Source organism: Eschscholzia californica, unplaced genomic scaffold (genome assembly GCF_041429995.1).
Source record: "Eschscholzia californica isolate CP2 unplaced genomic scaffold, dmEscCali1.0.p SCAF_1, whole genome shotgun sequence".
NCBI classification, from domain to species: Eukaryota; Viridiplantae; Streptophyta; class Magnoliopsida; order Ranunculales; family Papaveraceae; genus Eschscholzia; species Eschscholzia californica.
This window is the reverse complement of record NW_028238198.1, coordinates 20,594,667-20,604,619: the sequence shown is the minus strand read 5'-3', so window position 1 is coordinate 20,604,619 and position 9,953 is coordinate 20,594,667. Positions and strand designations below refer to the sequence as shown.

The 9,953-nt window shown below is 40.6% G+C and overlaps 1 pseudogene across 1 annotated transcript; it reads left to right on the top strand.

Annotated features, from left to right (window-relative positions):
* On the top strand, nt 1-9,292 carry LOC147565027 (BTB/POZ and MATH domain-containing protein 3-like; annotated as a pseudogene). The gene is made up of 4 exons (XR_015226405.1): nt 1-339; nt 2,175-2,513; nt 8,599-8,845; nt 8,973-9,292. The product of XR_015226405.1 is annotated as a BTB/POZ and MATH domain-containing protein 3-like (transcript).
* The last annotated feature ends 661 nt before the right edge of the window (nt 9,293-9,953 follow it).

Here is a 9,953-nt window from a genome sequence, read left to right as displayed (position 1 = left end):
CTTGATTACAATAAAGATGGAATCTTCTTCCTCTTCTTCTTCCAAGTCGATTTATGAAATGGTTAACGGTTCACATGAATTCATTATAAAAGGGTATTCTCTTATAAAGAGGTTGCCTCCTAAGAATTACATATCAAGTGATAAATTCCAAGTTGGAGGTTACGAATGGATAATGAGATTTTATCCAGCTCAAATAAATCCCAATGACAACTCGATGTGTGTATGGGTTTTCGTGTTGTTGGAAAGCAAAGTTGATGGCGTTGATGGCGTTGAGGCTTTTGTTGAGTTCACACTGAGAGATCAAAGCGAGAAAGGAAACCATCAAGTTAAAAGCTTTTTGTTAGAGAGTCAGTTCCATATCATCTCGGTTATACCCGAGACCATCATCCCTTCTCCATCTCTCTCGGTTATCAACGAGACGATCATCTTCTTCACCTCCACTCGGTTATATTCGAGTGTGTTTATCGTTCAAAGGTTTAACCTTTTCACATGGTATCAGAGTCATTATTTTTTTTTTTGAATCATGACTACTCCCGAAGCTTCCGAAACTTCTCAAGTTCACGATACCACTAAAGACACCCACGTCAATCTTACAAGTAAGTACTATTATTCTTTTCACCCTCCTTGGGTTATTGATTCCGGTGCCGCTAGATCCCAATCTCCTTATTGGCCGGCTTCTCTACTTAACAGTTACACGGCCAGATATCGCTTTTGCTGTGAATAACCTTAGTCAATTCATGCAAACACCTAGTCAGGTACACCTAGACGCCGCTCATCGCGTTCTACGATACTTGAAAGGTACCCTTGATAAAGGAGTATTTTTATCCGCAAACAGCTCTCTCCATATTACAGGTTACTGTGATTCAGACTGGGCTGGTTGTCCTTCGACCCGTAGATCAACTACAGGATATTTTACAATGTTGGGATCTAGCCCACTTTCATGGAAATCAAAGAAGCAACCCACCGTTGCCAAATCTTCGGCAGAAGCAGAATATCGAGCTTTAGACATCCTCACATGCGAATTACAATGGCTCAAGTATTTATTACTTGATTTTGGAATCGATCACTCAGATCCAATGACAGTTTACTGCGACAACAAAGCCGCTCTCCACATTGCTGATAATCCCGTTTTTCACGAGCGTACCAAACACATTGAGATCGATTGCCACATCGTTCGTGAGAAGATCAAAGATAACGTCACTGCCACGCGCTTTACAAGTTCAGATACTCAGCTAGCAGATATCTTCACAAAACCACTCGGGGCAGAACCGTTCAAGAACATTATTGGCAAGTTAGGCGTTACTTCCATTCCCGCTCTAACTTGAGGGGGAGTGTTAGAGAGTCAGTTCCACTCGGTCACAACCGAGTGGGTTGGTCTTCATTAATCCTAATTCTATTAGGATTACATTAGATAATCCTAATTCTATTAGGATTACATTAGATAAAGATAGAGTTTTAGTTTTTAGATTTTATAAGACTCCTAAGTTATAAACCTATAAATATGTATCTCCATAGACAATGTAATCAATCAAGTAGTAGTGTTAATAAACAAGGTATTTACCTAGCTCTCTCTCTCTCCATACTATCACACTCGGCTTCACCCGAGAGTCGTCACATATCATCTCGGTTATACCCGAGACCATCATCCCTTCTCCATCTCTCTCGGTTATCAACGAGACGATCATCTTCTTCACCTCCACTCGGTTATATTCGAGTGTGTTTATCGTTCAAAGGTTTAACCTTTTCACATTTTTTTCGTTCTTTCGACCGAAAGAACGACTGGTATGATTTTCTCTAACAAACAACTCATGGCAGAGTTTAGTCATGAGTTATGTTTTTACTATTTTGTTATTTGTTGCTTGGAATCATGTGTCATGTTTTAGAGAAGTCTTATGCCCCACCCCTGGCTGGTTCGTGCCGAAGATTAAGACAGAGTTATAGTTAGATGACGATATTACATATTTGTTAGTTCTTTATGTTTAGTTAATTCTTGATTTATTCTTCTATCACAATTTCACTATTGTGGAGTTTTTTTTCTTAATTAGGTTTTGGTTTTACTTGCTATATTGGAAAACTCTACATTTTTATTTATTTGGTTACAGACTATCTCTGGTAGTTGCCATATAGTGCAGTTTCTTATTAATGAATAAATTTCTTCTCGGACAACTTTTCAGGGGATATAAGACTTTCATTGATAGAACAACTCATGAGAACTTAGGTTTTCTCAAGGATGATTGTCTTGTTATTAGTTGCACCATGGGAGTAGTCAGACGCAATACTCAAAAGCCTAAAACAGTTCAAATTGCTCCAAGCGATATGGGACAGAGTCTGAAAAAATTGATGGAATCATTGGTACAGATATTGCTTTTGAAGTTGGGGAAGAAACATTCAAAGCCCATAAAGTGATACTTGCTGCTCGCTCATCGGTATTTAGAGCCCAATTCTTTGGACTAATTGGAAATAAAGACATGGATAAGGTTTCAATAAAGGAGGTTGAACCCTCTGTTTTCAAGGTAAATGTTTTTTTTTACTTTTTTGACAAAGTTTGATATGTTCACTATGCTCTGCTATATTATTTGCTGCTTGTAAGAGGCAGTTTCTAAAAATTGAAGAGGAGGTTTAAGAGGCAACAATAGGCAGTTTCCAAATTGGGATGGTTTCCAATTTTTTGGCTCAATAGGCAGTTTCCAATTTTTTGACTTATAATATATATAAATAGGGGTTGAGTGCTTTGTAATCAACACATCAACACAACTACTCAACAACAACTCTTCTTTAGAGAGCTAGAGAGAGAGAGCAAGAGTGAGAGAAATTTTTCATAGTTTTGAGCGGTGTTAAATTTCTCGGTCGTCGAAGATTTAGTATAGAAGGTTATTACTATACGGTACCATCTTGGGACGAACTTGCGGGTTGTGTGAGTCGTCTTCATCTATCCTTCAATAAAGATTTCTTGTTCGCCCGAGGACGTAGGCTTTAAAGCCGAACCTCGTTAAATTCTGTTCGCATATTTGATTTTGACTTAACTTTTCGATTCATCTTCGTAGTCGCATCAATTTCTAGGATAGGTTCGATAGCTTCCGCGACTTTTAGTTATAACAATTGGTATCAGAGCCTTGTTGAGATTGAACGAAGAGAAGATGGGATCGAGAAGTGGTACGGTCAAAGCAGGGAAATATGAGATAAAGAAGTTCAATGGGAAAAACGATTTTTCTTATTGGCGGATGCAGATGAAGAATCTGTTAATCTCGCAGAAATTACACAAGACGTTGACGGGAAAGAAACCAGGAGATATGTCAGATGAGGATTGGGAGGAGTTAGATCTCGAAGCACGGGCTACCATTATGTTGTGTCTTGAGAGGGACGTGGCGTTCCTAGTAGACGGAGAAACAACGGCGGCGGGTGTGTGGTTAAAACTAGAAAGCAGTTTCATGACGAAAACTTTAACGAATCGGGTCTACTTAAAATCCAAATTATTCACATGTAGAATGGAAGAGGGTTCTTCTATTCAGGAATATGTGAATAGGTTTGACAGGATTATCTCAGATTTGAAGGATATTGATGTTAAGGTTGAGGATGAGGACCAAGCCCTCATATTGTTACTTTCATTGCCTAAATCCTATGAGAACCTTGTTCAAACTTTGATGCTTGTTGGTGATAGTCTAAGCATGGAAGAGACGAGAAATTCGCTATTAGCGGATGACCTTCGTAAGGTTGCTACTAGCAGTATGGCGTCGGGTGGAGTAGACAAAGAACAAGCACAAGGGTTGTTTGTAACGAGGGGGAGGAGTAATGAAAGGGGAAAGGGAAAGGGCGGGAAATCTAGATCCAAATCTAGAGGCTCTTTCAAGAAAACGTGCTTTAGTTGTGGTGAGCTTGGCCACTTTAAAGCGGCTTGTCCAAAGAGAAAGTTGAAGCAAAAGAACGAAGGCTACAAGGAGAAAGAAGAGATGCAAGAGGCGGGATATGTGTCAGAAGAGGCGGACGAATGTTTCTCGGTGACAGAGGTGTCTGAGAAGATCTTCGATAAGTGGATGCTTGATTCAGGGGCGTCACACCATATGTGCCCAAATAGGGAGATGTTTACTACCTATAGGAGTATAGATGGTGGTACAGTTATACTGGGTGATGATAGTATATGTAAAACTGTGGGACTCGGAACAATACGGATCAAGATGCACGATGGAGTGGTGAGAACATTGACGGACGTAAGACACATACCCGATTTGCGGAAAAATCTAATTTCCCTTGGTGTGTTGGAGCGGAACGGCTGTAAGATAATTATAGAGAATGGCTCCATAAGAGTCGTTAAGGGTTCTTTGGTGGTAATGAGAGGTACTCGTTACGGTAATTTATACAAACTTTTGGGGACAACAATTATGGGAGATGTAGCAGTAGGAATCAGTGGAAGGGATCCAACGGCTAGTACGAGGCTTTGGCATATGCGCCTTGGGCATATGTCAGAAAAGGGTCTATCTCTGATGTGCGGGAAAGGCTTGTTGAAGGACATGAAGAAGCCTTGCATGGAGTTTTGTGAGCATTGTGTGTTCGGGAAGGCACACAGGGTGACGTTCTCTACAAGCAAGCACAGGAGCAAAGGGGTGTTAGACTACGTACACACCGATGTCTGGGGACCGGCAAAGTTACCTTCCAAGGGTGGTTCCAGGTATTTTGTTACATTCGTTGATGATCATTCGAGATTTGTCTGGCTTTATTTTCTGAAGCATAAGAATGAGGTATTCAACACGTTCCTGGTGTGGAAAGCAATGGTTGAGAACAAAACTGGTCGAAAGGTGAAGACGTTAAGGTCGGATAATGGGACCGAGTACACGGATGGGGCATTCAAGGAGTTTTGTAATCAGGAAGGCATTGTGAGGCACTGGACAGTAGTAAACACACCTCAACAGAATGGAGTCGCAGATTGATTGAACCGTACACTACTTGAGAAGGCTAGATGTATGCGCTCCAATTCGGGATTAGGCGTAGAATGGTGGGCAGAATCTGTTGCTACAGCTTGTTATATTGTGAACAGGTCTCCACATTCTTCTTTAGATGGCGGCATACCTTACGAGGTGTGGTCAGGTGAACATGCAGATTACGGGAGACTTAAGGTTTTCGGTTGTACGGCCTATTACCATGTTAAAGGTAACAAACTTGACAATAGAGCAAAGAAGGCAATTTTCTTAGGATATGCTACAGGAGTCAAGGGTTATCGGCTATGGTGTACGGAAGACAAGAAGTTTGTAATCAGCAGAGATGTGGTGTTTGATGAGTCATCTATTGTAGCTATGGCGCAAGCTACGGTGCCTAGTTGTGGTGATGTTGGGTCTACTAAAGCTCAAGTAGTGGAAGTAGAAATCGAAGACCAACGGGTTTCTAGGAATCATGATCAGGTGGAGCATCAGGATAATACTCAGGATGAGGAAATTGATGAACCCGATCATGAGGAGGTTCAAGGGGAAGGTACACAAGTTTTACAACAACAACAGCAGGATGTTTCGGTACACACTAGGCCGAAACGGTTATATAAGCCGGTACAGAGGTTAGGGTCAGACAAACCTCTTAGGCATTACGGGCAGGCAAATCTGGTTGAATATGCACTCTCGGTGGAAGACGACGAGCCGGTCACCTTCAAACAAGCTATCACTGCGGCGGAAAGAGAGAGTTGGTTGGTTGCTATGCAAGAAGAGATGGAGTCTCTTCACAAGAACCAGACATGGGAGGTTGTCCCATTGCCCGAAGGTAAGTCTGTTATTGGTTGTAAATGGGTGTACAAGAAGAAATATGATTCTTCCCAGATCAAGGGTACAAGGTATAAGGCAAGACTAGTGGCCAAGGGTTATGCACAGAAAGAAGGGGTCGACTACAATGAGATTTTCTCACCGGTCGTGAAACATACTTCTATTCGGGTGCTATTGAGTATTGTTGCTCACAGTGATCTTGAGCTGGAACAACTCGATGTTAAAACCGCCTTCTTGCACGGAGATTTGGAAGAAGAAATTTATATGGCTCAACCTGAGGGATACAAGGTTGAAGGTAAAGAAAATCAAGTATGTCGTTTGAGGAAATCTCTTTACGGATTGAAACAATCCCCTCGCCAATGGTACAAACGATTTGATTTTTTCATGCTAAAGCATGGTTTTCGCAGAAGTGACTATGATTGTTGTGTATACATCAAGAAACTTCGCGAAGGTGACTTTATTTATCTCCTTTTGTATGTGGATGACATGCTTATTGCTTCTCGAAGCATGGTGGAGATAGATAAGTTGAAATCTCAACTCAGTCAAGAGTTTGAGATGAAAGACATGGGCGCTGCAAAGAAGATACTGGGAATGGAGATTAAGAGAGAGCGGTCAAGTAAGAAACTGTACTTGAATCAGAAAGGTTACATCGAACGAGTAGTTTCTCGATTTGGGATGCAGAATGCGAAGGCGGTGTCAACACCTTTGGCACCACACTTCAGGCTCTCGGGAAAACAATCTCCCACTACTACGGTGGAGAAGGATCATATAGATCGTGTACCGTATGCTAGTGCAGTTGGCAGTTTGATGTACGCTATGGTGTGTACTCGTCCGGATATTTCACAGGCGGTCAGTGTGGTTAGAGGTTTATGGCAAACCCGGGAAAGACACATTGGGAAGCTGTGAAGTGGGTCTTGAGGTACTTGAAGGGTACTGTTGATACGGGTTTGTGCTTTGGTGGAGACACATGTCAGGTAAGCGGTTATGTTGACTCGGATTATGCTGGCGATCTAGATAGAAGACGATCTACTACTGGTTATGTATTTAGGGTACATGGTGCTCCAGTTAGTTGGCGATCGATGTTACAATCTACAGTTGCGTTATCTACTACGGAGGCCGAGTATATGGCTATGGCCGAGGGTGTGAAGGAAGCATTGTGGTTGTGGGGTCTTCTGGATGATCTAGGGATTAAGCAGGAGTGCGTAGATGTATGGTGTGATAGTCAAAGTGCGATCCACTTGGCGAAGAATCAGGTTCATCATGCTCGCACTAAGCATATCGATGTCAGGTATCACTTTGTACGAGATGTCATAGAGGAAGGTGATGTTTCTCTAATGAAGGTACACACAGATGAGAATCCCGCGGACATGTTGACTAAAGTGGTGACATGTAGCAAGTTTCAGCATTGCCTGGAATTGCTACAAATCGGCTCGTGTTAAGTTGCCCGAAAGGGCGTAATGGCGACAAGGTTTTCTTTATGTGAAGGATTGGTAGAACTACGGTAGGCTTGATCCTGTAAAAGGGTACGTAGGCAACCATGGTCATATGGTGCAGTCGGATGAAGTTACAAGAAGCAGATATATCTTACAAGGAGTATCCTGGTGTTCGTCCAAAATTTGAAGCATATCAAATTGTGTACGAGGTGGAGAATTGTAAGAGGCAGTTTCTAAAAATTGAAGAGGAGGTTTAAGAGGCAACAATAGGCAGTTTCCAAATTGGGATGGTTTCCAATTTTTTGGCTCAATAGGCAGTTTCCAATTTTTTGGCTTATAATATATATAAATAGGGGTTGAGTGCTTTGTAATCAACACATCAACACAACTACTCAACAACAACTCTTCTTTAGAGAGCTAGAGAGAGAGAGCAAGAGTGAGAGAAATTTTTCATAGTTTTGAGCGGTGTTAAATTTCTCGGTCGTCGAAGATTTAGTATATAAGGTTATTACTATACGGTACCATCTTGGGACGAACTTGCGGGTTGTGTGAGTCGTCTTCATCTATCCTTCAATAAAGATTTCTTGTTCGCCCGAGGACGTAGGCTTTAAAGCCGAACCTCGTTAAATTCTGTTCGCATATTTGATTTTGACTTAGCTTTTTGATTAATCTTCATAATCGGATCAATTTCTAGGATAGGTTCGATAGCTTCCGCGACTTTCAGTTATAACACTGCTTCAATATGCATAATTTATTGAATGAATCGGCTCAATGTTACCATGTACTATATCCCCTGTCGAGTCCTCAGTCCCCGATACTCCGTACCCTTTTTCGGTGGGTTCTCATTCCACTACTCCAAATGTCGCTTACCGGAAATTTCTGTCTCAATTAACCCAAATAGCTTTTTAATATTATAAGAGTAGATATGTATCAGAGGGAGCATATTTTGGTTTAAAAACTAGTCCAAAATGTATTGCAACAAAATATATCGTACCATAGAGGTGTACCCCTAGCGTACCCTATACTCGTAGGGTAGCGTACTGTGTCCCGGTATCTGTACCACGTACCAAATAGATCCGTATACCAAGTAACATTGAACAGGGTCGATTGTCAGGCATCTGGAATGGACAATGAAATGTCATCTCTTCGTCATTGCATACACAATTCGCTACCTTGTCAACATGCGATATGCTGATGGCTTACCTCTTCAGCACGCTATTTCTAGTTATAGTAAGTTTTGGACTGTTGGATAGACATTATATATGCTCGTTGATGCGTATAGAATGAGACATTCTATATTCCCATAAAATCTCGAAAGCAACCGAATTTATTGTAAAATCATGTAGTTAAATACTCACTTAAGCACTTGAACTTACAATTTTTATGAAGAAATATGAACCTGATGAAATTTACATGTTGCATTGCAGGCCATGCTCCTATTTATGTACTCAGACGAGCTTCCTCTTTCCACTCCAACAGAAATGGTGCAGAATCTTTTACCTGCTGCAGATCGGTTTGGCTTGGATAGATTGAAACTCTTATGTGAGTCAAGATTATGTGAAGAAGTTACCACAAGTACAGTGGCAACAACAATAGTATTAGCAGAAAACTATTGTTGTTCTCATCTTAAAACTTTCTGCCTAAAATTTTTAGCTGAACCAGAAAATTTTGGAGGTGGGTTTCGTCATACGAATCTAAGTAATGTTGATAAATGATAAGATTAGCCATTGTATATTTAGTTTTGTTCAAATTGAGTATTTAAAAATTCTTAATTGTTTATCGTCATATGTTTTATGTGCAGAGATGATGAAATCTGAAGGATATGAATATTTGAAAGCGAGTTGCCCCTCATTGATGTTGGAGCTTTTGCAGACAATTGAATTGAAGTGTGCCGAATCAATCCAATTATTGAGCGAGAAAAAAAGTTCTACAAAGAAATTCAAAAAAAAAAAAATGAATCTATACAAAATTCGATGTTCAGAAATATTTCTTGAAAAAGAATGGAACTTAACTATTAAAAGTTTCCCTGAAAATAGCAGGTTTAGGAGTTTGACTTTCTTTTACCCTAATTTTAGTTCTTTTTCTCCAAGTTATTATTGTGACACACTATCTTACAAGTAGCAAGCTTATAAATGAATCAATATGGCTGAGGTACAGCTCCCTCTTCTGCTAAAAGAGCAAACCCAATTTTAGTATAATTACTCTGTAGTGATAGAGCAAAGGAAAATGTAAGCAGATTTTTGAGAGAATCCAAATCAATGGCTGGAATTTTCTGGTGATTAAGGACAAAAAACAAGAACTGATAAATCTATCAAATCTGCCAAGAATTTCCCTTGGTAAATCAATTCCATACTTATAATCCCTCGAATAAGAAAACATAGCTTGGAGTAACCTGACATAACCGATAACCCATTAACAGAAGGACCCGACCCAATCTCCAAAATTTTGGGTTTGGCTCATATTCTGTACGGCCGTCCCAAGAGAAGTGAGCGTAACTTTGAAGGGCCTGTTATCCTTGGGAGACTGGATTTTTTTGGGTTTATGAATGCCAAGACCTATTGGGCGAACGACATCACTATATCATTATTCTAGTAGAGGTCCATTAAAAAAATTAAGAAAAATCATAGCATGGCAGAAGCTATTGTGATGAGAACAGGTGACATGGTTGGGTACACTAGTCTCTACGAATGTGATCAATATCGTCCGCTTTGGCTATTTAAAAATGGGCACTTGGAAAAGGTGTCTGATTATCTGTGACGGACACGGGACTTTGTCTCCCGCT